Below are 22,006 nucleotides of genomic sequence, written 5' to 3'. Positions count from 1 at the left end.
TGCACATAAAATAACTCAAGCAGAATACGTTCCTATAAGCCCAAGAAATGACTCCAACAGCAAACAATAGCCCAGCCCAGTTTGGAAAAGAAATGAAATAACATTTTGTAGTAAACAATTAAAAATTTTACGTAAGTATAGTACAGTAACATTAAGAGTTCTTTATAAAATATAAAAAATGGCCTTATGTCAGCCTGTTGTTCAACATGAAAGCATTTGCTGCATGATCATTTGAAGTTCTACCACTTCAACTACAAAATTAGGATGATCATTCCACAACTTTGTCATAGCTGGAATAAAACTTGGTATTCAAGTACTATTAAGCCTCATGATGGAGAAGGCCTGACTATTAGTATTAACTGGATACCTAGTACTGTATGGCGAGCAGGGTGATACCGTGTGGGACGATGTGAATGTAAAGGAGGGTCAGAATTACGAAAAATTTCACGCAATACGCATAACAAACTAATTGAACAACAGTACCAGAGATTAAGCTCCCTAGCTTATTAACTTGGATTGAAACTCGCCAGCTTATTTACTTGGATCAAACTTCAACTTATACACAAGAACAATGTAGCTGAATCGCTTGCCAAATTGACCAGTCTCGTTTCGTTTCCATTCCAAGTGTACATACTGCCAAGAAGGGGGCACTGGTTTTTTGTGCTTAAAGAATTTGCTGGCTGAAGTTCCTAATAGCCTCACACAGTCTAGTTCCTCACCTGAAACCACGAACAGTAGTTTAGCAGTAACAGAAGTTATGAAAACCGATTTCTCAGAGGATTCTTTTATAGTTCTTACTTTTTCATGTAGTTTATTTGGGTGTAGGATAAGAGTATTGAAGGTGGCAGTTGCCAGTCAAATCTTGTAAAAGAAAGCTTAGTTGTTTTCCATAACTTCGCAATGGTTAAGGATAACATTAATTAAACATTAAGTGGAATCGATAGATCGCAATGCAATGTCACTAAGTTTGAGGAAGTATTGCTGAACGTAGGTGGAAAAGATTAGAATCATTATGCATTCCATCAATTAATATTCATTTGAAATTGCCAGGATTTTGCTAGATAGTCTCTCAGTATTTAAGAGTAAAGGCTAAAAGTTTGCTGACAAATATTTATTTGACGGTAGGGACTCTATAGACAATCTTGACTTAAATTTGGCTATCAAATCAACCTACTGTTTACTTGAATCTGATGTAGTATTTGGGAGAGGTCATAAGTGTTTTTTTTAAACTCCATGTGGCTTAGTACTCAAGGGAGACGTCAATACAATTTTGAAGGACTTGCATTATTTATCAAATTACGTGCCTGCTATAAGGAGCAAGAGATTTCAGTCATGTGCAGCTGTAACTGAACCCTGTATTGACTCGACAGTATTTAAATTTCCTAGATTTCAAAGTTCATCTTTGTCAGTACAGACAGTCCTTAAGGTACGAACATTAAATTTGTAAATTTTCAGATTTACGAACGTAACTACCGCAGGTAAAAAATATATTCAAACTCCACGGAGTTTTAATTTAAAAATTATCGCCATTCCCGACTGGGTACCAATGCAGCCGCCACCACCCAGGGTGGGCAGCAACAGCCCGCTTTATTCAAAATCTATTGTTTCCTATTGTATGTGCTGTGCAGTATTACCTCCTACGTATTTTAGCCTTATTACGTAAATTACAATAACGTTAATTATGGCTGATAAGCAGATTGCTAGTGGTAGTGCAATGAAGTGCAAGATTAGTGGTAATAGTGCTAGTACATACATATACCAAAGGCACTTCCCCCAATTTTGGGGGGTAGCCGACATCAACAAGAAACGAAACAAAAAACGGGAACCTCTACTCTCTACGTTCCTCCAGCCTAACCAGGGACTCAGCCGAGTTCAGCTGGTACTGCTAGGGTGCCACAGCCCAACCTCCCACATTTCCACCACAGATGAAGCTTCATACTGCTGAGTCCCCTACTGCTGCTACCTCCGCGGTCATCTAAGGCACCGGAGGAAGCAGCAGGGCCTACCGGAACTGCGTTACAATCGCTCGCCATTCATTCCTATTTCTAGCACGCTCTCTTGCCTCTCTCACATCTATCCTCCTATCACCCAGAGCTTTCTTCACACCATCCATCCACCCAAACCTTGGCCTTCCTCGTACTTCTCCCATCAACTCTGGCATTCATCACCTTCTTTAGCAGACAGCCATTCTCCATTCTCTCAACATGGCCAAACCACCTCAACACATTCATATCCACTCTAGCCGCTAACTCATTTCTTACACCCGTTCTCACCCTCACCACTTCGTTCCTGACCCTATCTACTGGAGATACACCAGCCATACTCCTCAGACACTTCATCTCAAACACATTCAATTTCTGTCTCTCCATCACTTTCATTCCCCACAACTCCGATCCATACATCACAGTTGGTACAATCACTTTTCTCATATAGAACTCTCTTTACATTCATGCCCAACCCTCTATTTTTTACTACTCCCTTAACTGCCCCCAAACACTTTGCAACCTTCATTGACTCTCTGACGTATATCTGCTTCCACTCCACCATTTGCTGCAACAACAGACCCCAAGTACTTAAACTGATCCACCTCCTCAAGTAACTCTCCATTCAACATGACATTCAACCTTGCACCACCTTCCCTTCTCGTACATCTCATAACCTTACTCTTACCCACATTAACTCAAAACTTCCTTCTCTCACACACCCTTCCAAATTCTGTCACTAGTCGGTCAAGCTTCTCTTCTGTGTCTGCTACCAGTACAGTATCATCCGCAAACAACAACTGATTTACCTCCCATTCATGATCATTCTCGTCTACCAGTTTTAATCCTTGTCCAAGCACTCGAGCATTCACCTCTCTCACCACTCCATCAACATACAAGTTAAACAACCACGGCGACATCACACATCCCTGTCTCAGCCCCACTCTCACCGGAAACCAATCGCTCACTTCATTTCCTATTCTAACACATGCTTTACTACCTTTGTAGAAACTTTTCACTGCTTGCAACAACCTTCCACCAACTCCATATAACCTCATCACATTCCACATTGCTTCCCTATCAACTCTATAATATGCTTTCTCCAGATCCATAAACGCAACATACACCTCCTTACCTTTTGCTAAATATTTCTCGCATATCTGCCTAACTGTAAAAATCTGATTCATACAACCCCTACCTCTTCTAAAACCACCCTGTACTTCCAAGATTGCATTCTCTGTTTTATCCTTAATCCTATTAATCAGTACTCTACCATACACTTTTCCAACTACACTCAACAAACTAATACCTCTTGAATTACAACACTCATGCACATCTCCCTTACCCTTATATAGTGGTACAATACATGCACAGACCCAATCTACTGGTACCATTGACAACACAAAATACACATTAAACAATAGTGCTAGTAGTGTGAAGAAATGAAAAGCCATTTCAGTGGAAATGAAAGTAGCCATTATCAAGAAACCAGATAGCAGTAAGAAAAAGGCAAATATTGTGTGTGTACATCAAGTGAATCATTCAACAATTTGGCACGATTTATAAGACGAAGAGTTATACGATGATGGCAAATTATCCCAAGTGTCAGCTAACTCGTCTCCAGAAAAGTACAGCTCAGTAAAGTAAACTATTTCATTTTATAAATCAAACTTATTCACTCTGTTGTACTGTATACAGTAATTTACTCAGTGGTCATTACAGTTTTAATTTACAAAATAATATTCCAATATTGTAAACTGACATCAGAAATGGATAGCATCAGAATTGGTTTAAAATGTTAAGTTACAGTAGGGTATTTTATGGTTCACTTTGATTAGTATTTGCAGTAAATTGTTCTGCACTACCATATGATTAATAAAGTCTATAATATAACTGTATGGAAACTGTTATACCTTATAACATATTGGTGTTGATGTAATAATTTTGAATAAGTTAAGAAAATTATATAAACAACTCAGTGTTATTCTCACTGTATGTGCGAATAATTGAAATACGGTAGCGTGACCTTAAGATCAGCTGATGTCTATCAAAAGTTAATCAAAGTAAGTGTTGGTCATTGAAATTATCAAGAATGTAAAAATAGAAGAGAAACATGCTTTAATAAGCCATAATTAAACACAATAATGTTTAATGCAATATGAAGGGCTAATAATGAACTAAGAATTAAATACTGAATGAAGCTTTAAAAATGAACAACCCGTACATGCGTGCACACACCACAAAGAAAAGAGCGAAAATATATTCGCACGATAACTGATAATATTGGCTATAAATGAACTGTATAAAAACTGTGATATCATGTAACATATTGGTGCCGACGTAATATTCATCATAAAGATATTTTGAATAAACTAAGAAATTATATAATAAATACCCCATTTGTATGTGTGCAATCTTTCGATACTGTAGCGGAACCTTCAGATCAGCTGATCATAACCAAAGGTAAACAAAATATCAAGTATTGTAATTCTTGGTTGTTAAATGTTACCAAAGTTGAAAAATAGAATACAAAAAAGCTTCAATACAGCATATGATATCCTGTGAAATCATGAAGCATAAGAGTAAATCTACGGAAATTTTCTACGGAAACTTCACTTTTTTAGTTCAACATACGACCAGATCGACTTACGGTCCCTATCCTGGTTGTAAGTTGATGACTACCTGTATAAAACTAAACCAAAGTCCTTACAGAGAATGGAGAATTGATCCACCAAATGTCCCTTACAGATTTATATTCATGGATTATGTGGGACATTTTTCAATAAAGCAAGGTGGCAAAGGAACCAAAGTCTGGATTTCATATATAACCTGTATGTGGAGCAGAGCCATTAATCTCAAAATGTACACCAATTTAACCATGAAGGAATTTATGAGAGCATTCCAGTTAAATATATATTTGATAATGGCATTCCAGAATTTTGTATCAGTGATCTATGCTCTCACTGGTATCTACATCCAACATTATATTAGATTACTTAAAATATCATGAAACCATAGCTTATTTTTAGCAGAATGGTATTAATCCTATTAAATTTGATCAGTTTGCAAGAGGACATAGCTCGTTGGGTTCACTGGTCGAAGTATATGTGAAGATGACAAAGTGCCTTTTGTTCAGGGCCATAGGTAAGAATATGTTGGAATTAAGGGATTTTGAATTTGTGATTTTTTAAACCTTCACCTCCTCAATAGAAGGCCTACAGCTTTTAAAGTCCCTCAGAGATAATGCACCGGGTGATGTGCCAGAGCCAGAGCCTATTACTCCTGAATGCCTGAATGCCTGGTTAGAGGTTATAATCTCGTATCTGTGAATATAATTCCAGAGTTGCAAATCAACTCTGATCCATCCTAGCAACCTCGCAACGACTTGGCGTCAAACCTGAGAACCAATTACGAAAAGTTACACAAAGCAATACAAAATCGGATAAAAGTACTGTATGTCAAGATGCATTCCTTACTAACCTCATACATCAAGCAATTAATTTGAAAGATAGATACAAGCCAGTTAAGCATCTTGTCATTAATATAAGATATTGTTCTACAAAAATAAACTTCTTTAAAACCTGGGCAGTTTCTTATGGGAATTGTAAAAAGTATCAAAGTAAACACCCATGGAGAAATCACAGGAGCTACAGTTCTTACGGAAAGTACTACGAAAATAGTTTAAGATATTCTTCAGCCATAATACCTTTCCTGACAGTCAATGGTGGTCCAAATTGACCAATATCATTTTTAAACATGAAAATGCCAAATCCCATGATGCTAAAGTTTCTCCAATTGACCAGATAGGAAAACATAAGGCTGCAATAGTTGGTGGGGAGAAAACTCTAGCCAAGCTAGATGCTATAAGCCAAAGGGCTTCAACACAGAAAAATAGCCCAGTGAGGAAAGGAAATAAAGAAATAAATAAGGGATAAGAAAATTAACAATAAATCATTAAAAAATAGTAACATCAAAACAGATATGTTACACATAAACTATAAAAAGACTTATATCAGCCTGTTCAACATAAAAACATTTGCTGCAAGTTTCAACTTTCGAAGTTCTACTGATTCAACTACCCGATTAGGAAGATCATTCCACAACTTGGTCATAGCTGGGATAAAACTTCCAGAATACTGTGTAGTATTAAGACTCATGATGGAGAAGACCTGACTATTAGCATTAACTGCATGCTTAGTATTATGAACAGGATGGAACTGTCCAGGAAGATCTGAATGTAAAGGATGGTCAGAATTATGAAAAATCTCATGCAACATGCATAATGAACTATTTGAACAACGGTGCCAAAGACTAATATCTAGATCAGGAATAAGAAATTTAATAGACCGTAAGTTTCTGTCTAACAAATTAAAGATGAGAATCAGCAGCGAAAGACCAGTCAGGAGAACATTACTCGAAACGAGGTAGAATGAAAGAATTGAAAGCACTATTTCCGAATAGAGTGATCAACGTAAATCTTCTCAATAAGCCAATTTTTTTGTGCAATTGAAGAAGACACAAGCCTAATGTGTTTCTCAAAAGTAAATTTGCTGTCAAGAATCACACCTAAAATTCTAAGTCATACAAAGTTAAAGAAACATTATCAATAATGAGATCCAGATGTTGCAGAGCCATTGTCCTTGACCTACACACAATCATACTGTGAGTTTTGATAGGATCCAACTTCATGCCCCATAATTTACACCATGTACTAATTTTACCTAGATCTTTATCAAGGGATTCAGCAACCCTAGATCTACATTCAGGAGATGGAATTGATGCAAAGAGTAGCATCATCTGCATATGCAATAAGCTTGATTTCTAGGCAAAGGAAATAAAGAAATAAATAAGCAATAAGAAAATTAACAATAAATCATTAAAAAAATAGTAGCAACAAAACAGACATGTTATACATAAACTATAAAAAGACTTATATCAGCCTGTTCAACATAAAAACATTTGCTGCAAGTTTCAACTTTCGAAGTTCTACTGATTCAACTACCCGATTAGGAAGATCATTCCACAACTTGGTCATAGCTGGGATAAAACTTCCAGAATACTGTGTAGTATTGAGACTCATGATGGAGAAGACCTGACTATTAGCATTAACTGCATGCTTAGTATTATGAACAGGATGGAACTGTACAGGAAGATCTGAATGTAAAGGATGGTCAGAATTATGAAAAATCTTATGCAACATGCATAATGAACTATTTGAACAACGGTGCCAAAGACTAATATCTAGATCAGGAATAAGAAATTTAATAGACCGTAAGTTTCTGTCCAACAAATTAAGATGAGAATCAGCAGCGGAATACCAGTCAGGAGAACATTACTCGAAACAAGGTAGAATGAGAGAATTGAAAGCACTATTTCTGAAGATTGATCAACGAAAATCTTCTCAATAAGCCAATTTTTTGTGCAATTGAAGAAGACACAAGCCTATTGTGTTTCTCAAAAGTAAATTTGCTGTCAAGAATCACACCTAAAATTTTAAGTCATACAAAGTTAAAGAAACATTATCAATAATGAGATCTGGATGTTGAGGAGCCATTGTCCTTGACCTACTCACAATCATACTGTGAGTTTTGATAGGATCCAACTTCATGCCCCATAATTTGCACCATGCACTAATTTTACCTAGATCTTTATCAAGAGATTCAGAAACCCCAGATCTACATTCAGGAGATGGAATTGATGCAGAGTAGCATCATCTGCATATGCAATAAGCTTGATTTCTAAGCCAAACCACATGTCAAGTGTATATAGTATGAAAAGTAATGGGCCATGAACACTACCCTGTGAACTGCCAGATATCACATTCCTATATTCACTATGGTGCCCATTAACAATAACTCTGAGATCTATTACTTAAAAATTCAATAATAATGCTAAGAAACGACCCACCCACTCCCAACTGTTTGAGTTTGAAAACAAGGGCCTCATGAGTAATTCTGTCAAAGGCAGCACTAAAATCAAGGCCCATCATATGAACTTCCTGACCACAATCAAGGGATTTCTGTACAGCATTGAAGATTGTAAGAAGAGCATCTCTTGTTTCAATGCCTTTACGAAAACCAAATTGCAAACTAGGGAATAGATGATTACCTTCAGCAAACCAATTAAGACTTTTTGCTAAAAGACATTCAAAAACTTTAGATAATATGAGTTATGGAAATTGGGCGGTAATCAGTTGGACTTGAGCTATCACAAACACATTTACATAGTGGAGTAACATTACCAATTCTCTAACAAGTGCTAAAAGCTCCTTCTCTTGCTAACCTGCACAAAATAACAACTTTGGAGCTAAGAAATCTGCAGTCCTTAAAAAAAAAAACAACAACAACAACAACATGGGTCTACACCTCCATAAGCACCAAGGTCCATCAACATATATATATATATATACTGTAATAATTTTCAGTGAGGAGTGGTATGTTTACACGTACATTGTTGCTTTAAATTTGTATATAAATGCAATACTTTGCAAACACTAAGGACGTTGAGTGAGCTACCATTCATAGTAAATATAATTTGAAAAAAGTTTTGAAGTGGGGAAAATAACAAATATCAAGGAGCTCACAAGTACAGAACATTAATAAAAGAAAATTATTCATGCACTACACTCTCAAGAACCTCCAAATTCTCCCTCTATAACACCTGTGATTTTAAAAAACTATAAACAAAGAAGGCATCTCATTGTAGCAATGCCATTCACTTCCAATATTTCTGCCACCACGATGAATCAAGACTGATATGGATTAAAGTTTACATTGTAGTTCCAATGGAAAATTTCTTCCTTTTTTCTCAAATTTTCTTTGTAATACTTTACTCAATCAGAACTAACTTTACCACTACTACTTATGATTTAGACTACCCGTCTCGGATATTCAAGAAATCCATCAAATAACTTGTGGTTCAATACATTATCTCAAATTTGTTTTTTAACCCCTTCAGGTTCATTGATACGGTTGAAAACTCTATGCTTACATTGACACCAGAATATACAAAAATTAGTCATTCCACCGACACCTTTTTCTCTAAACCACAGCAAGTTATATGCTAAGAGAAGTAACAAAAACACAGAAAAGCTTCTATTAACAGACCACGAGTTAATGCTGAGAATAAGTTTAACTTAAGAGAATCAACTACTCAGCTTCAAATACTAATCAAATTATTTTTTAACAACCCAAATATATTACATAATGACAATCAAATGTTCACATTTCAAACATTTCCGATAACAAAAGATATCCAACCTTACAAAGTACATCAAATGCCAAACTAATTTCAGACAAATATATTAATCAAACGCACAAGTAACCTGGGTTTCCTTCCTAATAAGAAAAATGCAAGGAACATTGTAATTTTAGGTAGAATTAAAGAAAGCACTGCTCAGAAGTCTTCTATATAAAGAGCAACTAATAAAACTAATATTTAAAAATACATCTAAGGGGCACCTTTTGACAGCACTACCTCAAAGAAAACATTAGCATAAAAGCAACATATGACAGCTTTACTTTTAGAAACATCTTTAGAATGGCAGAAGTAATCAGACCTCAGTGGCGAAATAAGTAGGCAAGAAAGAAATTAGTAACAAGATGAACAAGCTTCAACTTTAAATCCTCAAAATTATTACACTATATTAGCCCAAAAGTAACATAAAAAGGGTTAATTTAAGCAAATTTGGAGGAGCTGTGCAGCGAAAATGTATGCATTAAGGGTAAAGAACCCTTTTAGCTTCCTTCTGGCTGTGTTCGGTTACATTAATCCTTTGATAAAGAATTAGCTGAAATGTAAAGATCCTTATATAATAAATTTAAATTTGATTTAACAATGGAAAGAACACACAGTTTGTTTCACAAACAAAAAGAAATCCAAAACAGATTTCAAAAGGTAATCACAAAAAAATGATTTAGGCCAAAGATAATTAAATCCGTATAAACTAATTAATTCAATACCACGGACGATAAACCTATAACCGATTCGGGACAAGGACAAAATAAATTCTTTACATCAGATACAAAATCTTGTGATGAATCAATTAAGAAAAAGAAAAAATTCATCCCTCAGACTAGAGTTGCATTCTAGATAAATAAAGCAATGCAATTTAATAAAAATTCCCAGACTAAGCAGAAAGCAGTCTCGAACAACATTACTCGCGGACAGAAGAGAATTCTAGTAACTTCGAAAAACCAAAATATTCAATATATATCCTATACATAAACATGGAAACAAATTCAAAAATTACTACAGATCAGCTTAAAAAAGAAATGATCTGGTTAGACCTCAAAGAGAAATACAGGAAGTCTCAAATGCATTTTGGAATGCATGTCACTAAAACCTTTGAAGAGGTTAGAGGCGAGTGGATTTATAGATGCAATGTAATAAAGCACGAGACGTCCACATTTTTTATCTGAGGAAGCATGAGTTCTGTGTGAAGTATTATAAAGTGTGAAATTAATACTTATGGAGACAAAGATGGGAAACACTGTTTTACAAACTTCTTAGTCTTCCAATACAAGAAAAAGAATTTCCAGTAAAAATAAAAATGCAGTTGCAAGACAACAAATTTATTTTCCCCAAACTGGATAGGTTCAACATTACTCTTGTAAATGTTTCCAGCTGATATCTTAATTACAAAATTATCTTTTCCATCTAATTCATCTTGTATGCTATTGATATACCATTTCAACAAAAACCATGGATGTCTTTTACAGTAGAATCATTTGCCAATAGGCCAGGGCAGATATTTCATTAAAATTAACGTAAAAGGAAACAGAAAATGACAAATTCGGAGATAATTTGTATTTTTCCTAACACTATAAACCTTTAGCTATTTATTAGGGGTATTACTTTCAAGGAAGGTGAAAGGACGAGCCATTAAAATTTGCCGAGGGTTAACTACCCATCCCGCTAGTTAGCGGAGGGGGTAGGGGGGTAGCTAGGTACCCACTTTACTCACACAACTGTAACTGTGCTTCCACTTTGCTTGGAGGCAAGACTTCAAAGGGGACAGGGTCGGCGGGTAAGTTTGTATAAATAGCTAAAGATTTGTATCATTAGGCAAGAGATGAATGCTCGAGTGCTTGGACGAGGATTGAAACTGATAGACGAGAATGATCATGAATGGGAGGTAAATCAGTTGTTTGCGTATGATACTGTACTGGTTGCAGACTCGGAAGAGAAGCTTGGCCGATTAGTGACAGAATTTGGAAGGGTATGTGAGAGAAGGAAGTTGAGAGTTAATGTGGGTAATCGTAAGGTTATGAAATGTACGAGAAGGGAAGGTGGTACGAGGTTGAATGTGATGCTGAATGGAGAGTTACTTGAGGAAGAGGATCAGTTAATATTTGGGGTCTGTTGTTGCAGCAAATGGAGGAGTGGAAGCAGATGTACACCAAGAGAGTGAATGAAGGATGCAAAGTGTTGGGGGTAGTGAAGGGAGTGCTAAAAGAATAGAGGGTTCTGTATGAGAAAGTGATTGTACCAATTGTGATGTAAAGATCGGAGTTGAGGGGAATGAAAGTGACGGAGAGACAGAAATTGAATGTGTTTGAGATGAAGTGTCTGGGGAGTATGGCTGGTGTATCTCGAGTAGATAAGGTTAGGAACGAAGTAGTGAGGGTGAGAACGGGTTTAAGAAATGATGTAGCAGCTAGAGTGGATATGAATGTGTTGAGGTGGTTTGGGCACATTGAGAGAATGGAAAATGGCTGTCTGCTAAAGGTGGTGATGAATGCAAGAGTTGATGGGAGAAGTACAAGAGGAAGGCCAAGGTTTGGGTGGATGGATGGAGTGAAGAACGCTCTGGGTGATAAGCGGATAGATGTGAGAGAGGCAAGAGAGCATGCTAGATATGAGAATGAATGGCGAGCGATTGTGATGCAGTTCCAGTAGGTCCTGCTGCTTCCTCCGGTCAACTTGGATGACCGCGGAGGTAGCTACAGTAGGGGATTCAGCGTTATGAAGCTTCATCTGTGGGGGATAACGGGGGAGGGTGGACTGTGGCATCCTAGCAATAACAGCCAAACTAGGTCGAGTCGTTCGTCAGGCTGGGAGGAGCGTGGAGAGGAAAGGTCCCCTTTTATTTTATTAGTTTGATCTCGGCTATCCCCCAAAATTGAAAATTGGAGGAAGTGCATTGGTATATAAATAGATCTCCGAATTTGTCATTTGTTCCGTAACTGGAATACAAACCTACACTACTTAATAGGGGTGACTCGCCCATTAGGAGGGTGGACATACCTGCCGATCTGGCTTTTAGGTTTTACCCGGGAACTCCTTTTGACTAGGTCAGTACCAAAAATAAGGAGACCCTAACACCTCACTAAACCTTGCTAAGCAAGGTCTGCAGGCCACACAAGTTGTGTGATGAGATAAGCAGTGTGACTGTCAAGGTAAAAGTTATTCAGTCATTGTAGGAAATAACTGTGTTAACCAAGACTTTCTCAATATGCCCTCGCCATGGTATGGGAACGCAACAGTATTGTCACAATACTAGGTATACAAGGGAGCATAGTTTACCTGCAGTGGTTGAGGTCAGCTTGTGCAGAGAACCTAGGCTGCTGCTTTCCCCATAAGAGGAGAGGTTGAAAAGACATCGAGCCAGTCATTCCTTTTCATTCACACACGCTAAAACCGAGTAACAGCGTCTTCTAATTCCGTATGAAAAAATCCCTGTAAAATAAATGATTGAATGATCAATGGTAGCTCTCCTTGTAATCACAAATTATGAATGGTTTCAAGTATACCATATCTCCAAGCAGTATTATATGCTTTTTCAAGATAAAAAAAAAACTGTTACATGGTACCATTTGAGGCAAAGGCTTCACAAATAGAGGACTAAATCGTATCCAACACATAAGTCGATTGCATTTTTCTAAATCGACACTGGATAGGTGATAAAATACCCTTCTTTTCCAGGTACTATATAAGTCTTGCATTGACCATCTTCTCCATGATCTTGCATAAACATTTTGTCAATGCAACTGGTCGATAGTTTGCAGCTAAAAACTTATTCTTACCGGGTTTTAAAGGCTAAATTAATGGTGAGTTCCCAAACACTTGGATAACTATGATCATGCCATATTCTGTTAATAATGCTTAAAATAAACAACTTGGTATTAACAGGTACATGTTTAACCCTGGATAGGTACGCTCCTCGGACACCCCTTTAAGGGTATACTCGGACGCGAACGACCCCGACGCCAAAAAAAATTCTTGAAAAATCAGTTTTTGCAGTAACCTCCTTTTTTCTTTTGCCAAAAAAAACTTCAATGAATGCTTAAAACAACTGTAAAGATAAATACTACTCATCTGCCGAAAACTATTTATTATGAATATTTTAAAAAATTAAGTAGAAAAAAAAAGACCTTACATAAAAATACATAAAAAAAAGTTTATACATATATACACAAATCCTTTTAGGAATTGATTCTTGAATGTTTAGGACACATCTTGATGTATTTTGGATGAAGTCAGACCCATGGAGGTGAAGATCTGAAATGAGAAAAAAAGGGTAACTTTTTTTGGCCAAAAAAATTTGTCCAAATTTCATGAATTTTTTTGGGTACCCAAATGAAATAGGAAGTGGCTAATTTTTTTAGGGAATAAACATATGTTATCCCAAAATAGAAATATGTAAAAAAATCTTCATTATTTTGTAAATTACATTTATATCATCAGGGGCCATATCTAAAGGTCATTTTTTGAGTACTTAGAAATTTCGTAAAAAAATACATATATTTAATATAGAATATGATATTTATGCAGGTAAAAATATACCAAAATATCACAAATTCTATAGGGAACAAGAATATATATAGATAGGGCAACTTACGCTTCGGATATGTCCACAAAATGGCCGCCAACCACACTGACTCAGACTCCCTAATCTGCCACTTGAAATGTAGGAAGGGTATGTCAATTTCAAGGTGTTATTTACTAATCTAATTATTCTTGGATATGCATAAAAATTGTATGGTGGGTTGCTGGATAATTGTCGATTATTTTACGACTATAAAATTAAAATTCTGACCCAAAAAAAAAATTTTGAAGGGAAATAAAATCAAAAAAAAAAAATGTAAAACAATATAATATTTTAGCTAAAAAAATTTGATGATATTCAATCAAAAAAGTAAACAAAATTTTCCGACAAATAAACATCTAGAGGAATCATTACTCTGTGATAGTTCCTTAGTACGTAGTAATTTTGAAAGAAATGGGAAAAAACGAAAAAGTGGCAATCGCAGGAAAATCGAACACATACCTATATATACGCCATATCTGGCTAAAAATAAAGATAGGCATGGGTAGCCAGATCATCTAGAAACACTTTCCAACACTATAAAAATACAAGTTTTGCAACACTACTTGCCAATTCCTTACGGTAACATGACTAAGCAAAAAAATGCAAAACAAATAAAAAGGGGCACTCGCGGAAAAATGGCCAACATTCTAATATACGGCATTTCAGAAAAAAAAAAAAAAAATTCAGCCACGTACTAGGCAAACCATCAAGGCACATTTTCCGACAAATAAACATCTAAATGAATCATTACTCTGTGATAGTTCCTTAGTACGTAGTAATTTTGAAAGAAATGGGAAAAAACGAAAAAAATGGCAATCACCGGAAAATCGAACACATACCTATATATACGCCATATCTGGCTAAAAAAAAGATAGGCATGGGTAGCCAGATCATCTAGAAACACTTTCCAACACTATAAAAATATAAGTTTTGCGACACTACTTGCCAATTCCTTACGGTAACATGACTAAGCAAAAAAATGCAAAACAAATAAAAAAGGGCACTCGCGGAAAAATGCCCAACATTCTAATATACGGCATCTCAGATAAAAAAAAAGACATGCACGTGTTAGCCCAACCATCAAGGCACACTTTCTAACACATAAAGATGAAAAAAAAAATCAATAATATACGGCAATTCCTTACTACGTAGTAAATTTTTACAAATATTGAAAAAAAAAAACAGAAATTGGCAACCGCAGTTAAATACCCAATATACCAATAACTACGTCGTATCTGACAAAAACAAAGTCACGCATGGGTAGCCAGATCATCTAGACACACTTTCCAACACTAAAAAAGCAAAAGTTTTACGACACTATTTGGCATTATCTTACGGAAAAATGACTTGGCAAAAAAATGAAAAAAAATGAAAAAGGGGCACTCGCGGTAAAAGGCCCAACATTCTAATATACGGCATCTCAGATAAAAAAAAAGACATGCACGTGTTAGCCCAACCATCAAGGCACACTTTCTAACACATAAACATGAAAAAAAAAATCAATAATATACGGCAATTCCTTACTACGTAGTAAATTTTTACAAATATTGAAAAAAAAAAACAGAAATTGGCAACCGCAGTTAAATACCCAATATACCAATAACTACGTCGTATCTGACAAAAACAAAGTCACGCATGGGTAGCCAGATCATCTAGACACACTTTCCAACACTAAAAAAGCAAAAGTTTTACGACACTATTTGGCAATATCTTACGGAAAAATGACTTGGCAAAAAAATGAAAAAAAATGAAAAAGGGGCAGTCGCGGTAAAATGGTCCTCGTGGTGATGAACGACATTTTAACTAAAAAAAAAATCATGCACATGGTAGCCAAACAAACCACCAAGACTTTCCACAACTGATAACCTATACAAGTTGCACCATTCTACGACAATTTCATAATACGTAATAACTTTGATAATTATGCAAATTACCTTAGAAGGGTAAACTCGGTCGCGCTCGACCCCGACGCGTCTCAGAAATCGGGGAAGGAGTACAGCTACAGCAATGCACATCTGGACACTACTAGAGCGTGTAGGGGGAGACACCTACTGCAGGTCGATCACCCACAAATTCAGTCACGGGGGTGAGTCACGTGAGAAAAAACCTCTTTTTTTTTTTGACGCTCGGGGTCGCGGACGACCCACCGTACCTTTCCAGGGTTAAACATTGCATATGGAATTCCATCAGGTCCAGGGGCTGTATAATTACATGTAGCAAGTGCAGAATAAAATTCTCTTTCAGTAAAAGGAGAATCGTATGAGACTTTCCTTCCATTGCAAAATTTTAAATCTATTTTCTTCAATTCTCGTATACTGGTGATCAGGAGCTACTTCAACACTTGCATGATACATTTGAGAAATAATCAGCCAGGGCACTGCTAACCACAGTTTTCTCTCGTCATATACTGTTCGTTAACCTTCAACACTGGTGGTGAGTTTGAGGTGAATTTGCCTGCCATCTTTTTTTTACTTTCCTCTAGACAGAAGATGGTGATGTTCTACTGTTAATGGAGGAAACAAAAGACACCCAAGACTGGCGCCTAGCTTTTTTTATGGCACGACAGAACTATGCTCTACATTTCTTGTATATAACTAAATTCACCACAGTACTGTGTCTGCGCAATCGATTTAAGGACCTTCTTGTGGCTCTGTGCAGGGCAGTTAGTTCTGAAGACCACCAGGGGACTGGTCGTAATTTTAATAACCCTGTTATTTTGGGAATTGAACAGACTCCTGCCGTATGAAGAGTTCCATTAGTAACCATGTTATTTTGGGAATTGAACTGACTCCTGCAGTATGAAGAGTTCCATTCAGTGAGTCTATGGCATCATCAATACTTTCAAACTGTTCTGCACTATCCTCTATTTCACTTAGCTCATGAAATTTAACCCAGTCCGCCTTGTCAAGATTCCATCGTGACAATCTTTGTAAAGCTGGACCATTGTTGGTGTTTATAATGATTGGCACACGATCACTAGTATGCCAATCATTTAATGTCCTCCAGTCGAAATAGAGCAGGCAGTTAAGAGCTTGCAATTGAAAGGTCAATACATGAAAGAGTACCAGCCTGGGCTCTCCTGTATTAAGGAGTCAGACATCCTCATTTTCTAAAATTGCTATAATATTGCCCCTGGTGTTTGCTAAAATATCGCCCAATAAAGGATGTCTACCATTCAAATCTCCAAGTAAAAGAAAAGGTTGACGGAGTTGTTGAATCACTTCTACCAAGTTATCATATGATATGTTGTCATTTGGAGGCAAGTAAAGAGAACAAATGGTGTATTTTTTCCTATATAAATCTACAACCTTTGCCTGCAGAGGTGTACAAATAGATAAAGATATTTGCGGAACATCTAGACGAACGTACATAAGACTTCCGCCAAGACTCCCTACGTGTGATCATTCGGTGTACTGTTGCTAATATATTCACGAGCACAAGGAGTATTATGATCAACCTTGCTCTCCTGTAGACATATAATTATGGGGGAGTGCTCATGAATAAGGAGCTTCAAGTTCTTCATATTTGGCCATTAAATCCTGACAATTCCATTGAAAAATGGAGGAGAAAACTATGTATTATTTTCTGGAAGACATCTTGTATGAGGTCTTCCCATTGCCAGTTTTTTATTTAACAATATTTTCTGTAGGCTTCTTAAGTGTGGGTCTTAATAAATTAGGTTTTACGTTATACTTTTCAATGTTCTTTTTACCCAATTCTTGAGGGGGATGGTGGACCTCAACTTGAATTTTTTATTAATTTACAAGGAAGTTTTCCTGTTGATCTGAAATATCAACAGACAGAACATCATATCTTTTTGAGGTCATAACTTTGGTATTTTTAACGGATGGGGGGTGAGAGATGTGTCTCTCTCTCTTTTCCTATTAACAGGTGGTGATTTATCGGGTTTTGGTGTCTTCACCACTACAGGTGGCCCTGATAACTCTGTTTTATGTAAAACCTCCATCAAATCAGGCAAAGATATAGCCGGAGAGATGCTAGCATCATCCTTTGTAATGGGGGACAAAGGTTTAATAGAGGTGAGCAAAGCCTTAGGTGATATTCTTGCACTATCAGGAAGAATTTTACAAGAAATGGTAAATTTCTTTTTTGGGGAATACTGGCAGTAACAGGGGGGTTGGATATTTCCTCTCATTTTTCCTCCTGATTTCAATACCTTTGCAGAACTTGTTGATTTACCCAATAGTCTCTTGGCATGTCCCACACTTGTGTTCGATACTGGATTTATTGAGCGCAGCCTCTTCCAACTTATATGGCTGGCAGCTCCTATCAGTAGACTTATTATTCATAATACAGTTTAAACAAAAGGTGTCTTAGTGTACATTTTCCATGGTAAACATTGGAGCAAGTACTTCACATTTCTTAATTCTTGTAAACTTTGGAAGAATGCCCATATCAAAAGCAATTAAAATATTGCAGTGGCTTCTACTTAAAACTGTAATCTGTCCCTTTTACATGTAAAAGTGGAGAGGCACATCAGCATCCCGGAAAGTCAGGATAATCATTGATGTTCGAGGGACTTTATGCACTTTCCACACAGTTAAAGGACACGTGGCCAGTACCTCTTCTTCTGTAAACTCATACTAGTCTCTATTGAAAACTACTCCCCTTCCTAACTGAAGTTGAAATAGGGTTTCACATCCAATTTTATGTCATCATTCTCTGTCTTCAAATTGCATAGTTTAACTGATTGTGTTTCTGATTTGGCACTTATGAGGATACTTTTTTCCAAAATGAGATATTACCTCCAGGTGCAATGGTACCTACTTTCTTTTGAAGAAATTTACAAATCTTAAAACAATTTCCTGTACTCCGTTTTGACTGAGCAATAAGCCACTTTGGTGGTTTTCTCTGGAAGGGTACAACCACCTCCGTACCTTTATCAATCCAATCTGCAGGTTTGTTTATATCTAGATCCTTAGGTACCCCATCGCAAAGACCACCCTTGATGTTCAAATTATTGATTTTAATATTCATAATACTGTACAGACAGTCCCCAACTAACGAACACAATAGGGACCGAGAGTCTGTTCGTAAGCTGGATTGTTCGTAAGTTGTTAGTGTTAAATTTTGGTCTAGGGTAGGCGTAACCTAACTCAGATGTCTACGATTTTCAGCCGTAGAAGTCAACAAATAGCCCCATTTCATATAAAATAGGTTATTACAAATATTTTACTTTATCATATTACAGTAGTCTGTATAATACTGTAAAGTTCAGTACAGTATGTTGTTTTATTATCCTGTACTGCACACTACATAATACAAACTTGCACAAACAATCGGCCATACATATGCACTGCATTTCTGATTCAGCTGACTTAAAGTAAAATCGTAGTAAATATAGTGTACTGTACATTTAGTACAGTACTGAACATTAATTCCTTTTTAAATAAATGTACTGAAAGCTATTTTATTGTTCCATTACCCATTTTTTTTTGCTAGAAACTTACATAAACAAGCGGCCATTTGCATTATGTACTGTACTGTAATGTTTACCTTTTCACGCTGATCAAATCAGCGGACTTGTACCGTACTGTATTTACTGTATGTAACAGTACTGTGTATTTAACTGGTTCATGGTTGTTTTGGTATTGTTAAATAAAATGCAGAAGGTTAGTTTACTGAATTGTTTTATTTTAATTTTGACCGACGGAATCATTCTTTGTAGAGTATACATCACGTATCTTGTGACGTCATGTATTTGGCGGAAGCGCGCTGACAAACCGAATGATTTCCTTTCATTATGTTGCCGAGTAATCTTATTACAACATTCCCATAATCGAAACACCGAGTAACGATATCAAGTGTTTCAGTGGTCTGTATCATTAGTTATGAGATTAGTACAACTTATCGTAAAGTTAAGAAAAAAAAAGTCTGATGACGTTATATTTCTTCTGGCGGAAGGCGAGAGGCAAATCAAGTAATTTTCTTCCCATCCGTTACTATTCCCATAATCGAAACATCGAATAAGGATATAAAGAATTTTTTAATAATTTTCAAAGAAATATGAAGATTTAACTGCAATAAAACTCAAAATACGGAGGGGGGAGAGAGAGAGAGAGAGAGAGAGAGAGAGAGAGAGAGAGAGAGAGAGAGAGAGCGAGAGAGAGAGAGAGAGAGGTGTAGGTAACATATTGGCACTGATGTAATATTCATCTTGAAGATATTTCTAATATGTTAAGAAATAAAAAAAAATGCCTTAAGTCTGATGACGTTATATTTCTTCTGGTGGAAGGCGAGAGGCAAATCAAGTGGTTTTCTTCCGATCCGTTACTATTCCCATAATTGAAACATCGAATAAGGATATAAAGAATTTTTTAATAACTTTCAAAGAAATATGAAGATTTAACTGCATTAAAAATCAAAATACGGGGAGAGAGAGAGAGAGAGAGAATTTAAACTTGCGATGAAATCTACGGATGTTTACGAACATGTTTGGACTTCCGTCAATTTGTGTTCGTATATCCGGATGTTCGTATCTTGGGGAGCGTCTGTATTCATAATATCACTGATCGCATTGAATACTTCATCATGATTATCATAAGATATCCATGAATCCCACTTGTCATTTTCAAGTCTCATTCCGATTTCTCTGATACTACCACCATGCTGAAATGTTTTTATACAGTACATCGTTAATTAGTTTCTATGGGAATTTGAGTGACATAAATGATTCGCAAATTCTCTAAGTCACCCGAATTACTGTTTTTGAGCATCTATAGCATGGTCCTTTAGAGTTTCCAGGTTGTCAACAGAGGGGTTAGTTTTTTAAGATGAAGCAAGCTGGGTTATCCACCTCTTATCACAGGATGTCAGTCCTCCTATCCCATGAGGCCCAACACGAGAAGAGGCTCAGCGGGGACCAGTCCTCTATTAGAGAGGGGCTGCCTCTCTTTAGTTGGGCGTACACTGGTCAGTGGGAGTAGTTAGCCCCTCCCACCGAGGACTCCGATGTCTGGCGTCACCCATTACCCGCAATATGGGCGACTTAAAACTGGATCACTGGAGCCCGACTCTTAACAGACAAGGTCTGCACACAATGGGGTCTGCCAGAGAGTGATGGCGTCTAAATATGTACAGGCCGAGATGGCATGCCATCCATCCTACACTGCACCAGATCTATAGTAGTAGCCTAACTATAATCAAACAAGCCAAAGTCATCAACAAGTTCATTCCCAAAAATAAGAGATGGGAAAACAAAGAAATAACCAAAGGAAAAAGAGAGTGCTTACTAACTTAGTTGGATCTACAATTGGGCACCAAGGTCCAGTGGGAAAGCAGTTCCCACTGCCCATCACAGCCTAGCTGCTAATCCCTAAGCCCCTATCCTCGTCAAGGCTTCACTTCAACATCTGGGTGGGGGGGGGGGGGGGAAAGAGCGTCCTGAGAGGGTGCCCTGTACCGCCATGCACTGTGGCTGCTTAGCAACTGTAATGTGATGTAATCAAACCCCATCTTCTTTGATTGTCTGGTCATAGAGATAATGAGACTAGGAGTAACCCATATAAATAAATCAGAAGTTTGTATCCCCGTAGGAATAAATGTCACCAATTTCTTTTTACAATCACTAAATTAAAAAAAAAAAAATAAATCCCTTGTATTTTATAGTTAACTTGAATTAATTCCTTAGGCAAATGAAGACTTGGGGATAAAGAAATCTGGGAACTTTGACTTTGCCTAGCAACCACAGATAGGGATATACATACCTGATAGAAAGTGGAGAAAACTTTAATTGATTCAATTTATGCAAGACTGATCCTCAATAAGGGCGCTCTTAATTTCAATCTTGATTTTCCATTCTCTTGCCAAAGGGAACGGTCATGTGTTTCTCTGTGTTCCCCTATCCTTCAACTGTGAAAAGAAATACAAACATTAGAAATTTTACCAACAGTCTGGGTGCTTGCTAGTTTTGAATAAACATGATATTTTCATTATAAAATAAATTTTTGAATATACTTACCCGGTGAATATATAAATAGCTGACGTCTCCGACGGCCCGACAGATTCCAAAAAACTCGCGAGCGATCGCCATGAAGGTTGCGGGTGTGCCCACCAGCGCTGACTATCGGCCAGATACCGCATATACTTCTCAACCACTCCAGTTCTTCTCAGTCCGCAGGGACTCTATCAGGGATATTATATATTCACCGGGTAAGTATATTCAAAAATTTATTTTATAATGAAAATATCA

General features: G+C 36.8%; 1 long non-coding RNA gene across 3 annotated transcripts in view; it reads right to left on the bottom strand.

Moving 5' to 3' along the window:
• The window catches only part of LOC137642223 (uncharacterized), a 77,883-nt gene that overhangs the window by 724 nt on the left and 55,153 nt on the right, over window positions 1–22,006 (bottom strand). Inside the window, exons 4-5 of one of the 3 annotated variants that reach the window (XR_011044704.1) lie at window positions 21,522–21,666; window positions 331–719 (exon numbers count right to left, since the gene is read on the bottom strand). This is a non-coding gene — a long non-coding RNA (uncharacterized lncRNA). Of the gene's footprint in view, window positions 1–330; window positions 720–8,605; window positions 9,772–21,521; window positions 21,667–22,006 lie in introns of those variants that run through there. The other 2 variants (XR_011044705.1, XR_011044703.1) reach the window with 2 other exon arrangements.

Source organism: Palaemon carinicauda, chromosome 6 (genome assembly GCF_036898095.1).
Source record: "Palaemon carinicauda isolate YSFRI2023 chromosome 6, ASM3689809v2, whole genome shotgun sequence".
Classification (NCBI taxonomy): Eukaryota; Metazoa; Arthropoda; class Malacostraca; order Decapoda; family Palaemonidae; genus Palaemon; species Palaemon carinicauda.
The sequence above is the reverse complement of the archived record's forward strand: the minus strand, read 5'-3'. Positions and strand labels throughout refer to the sequence as shown.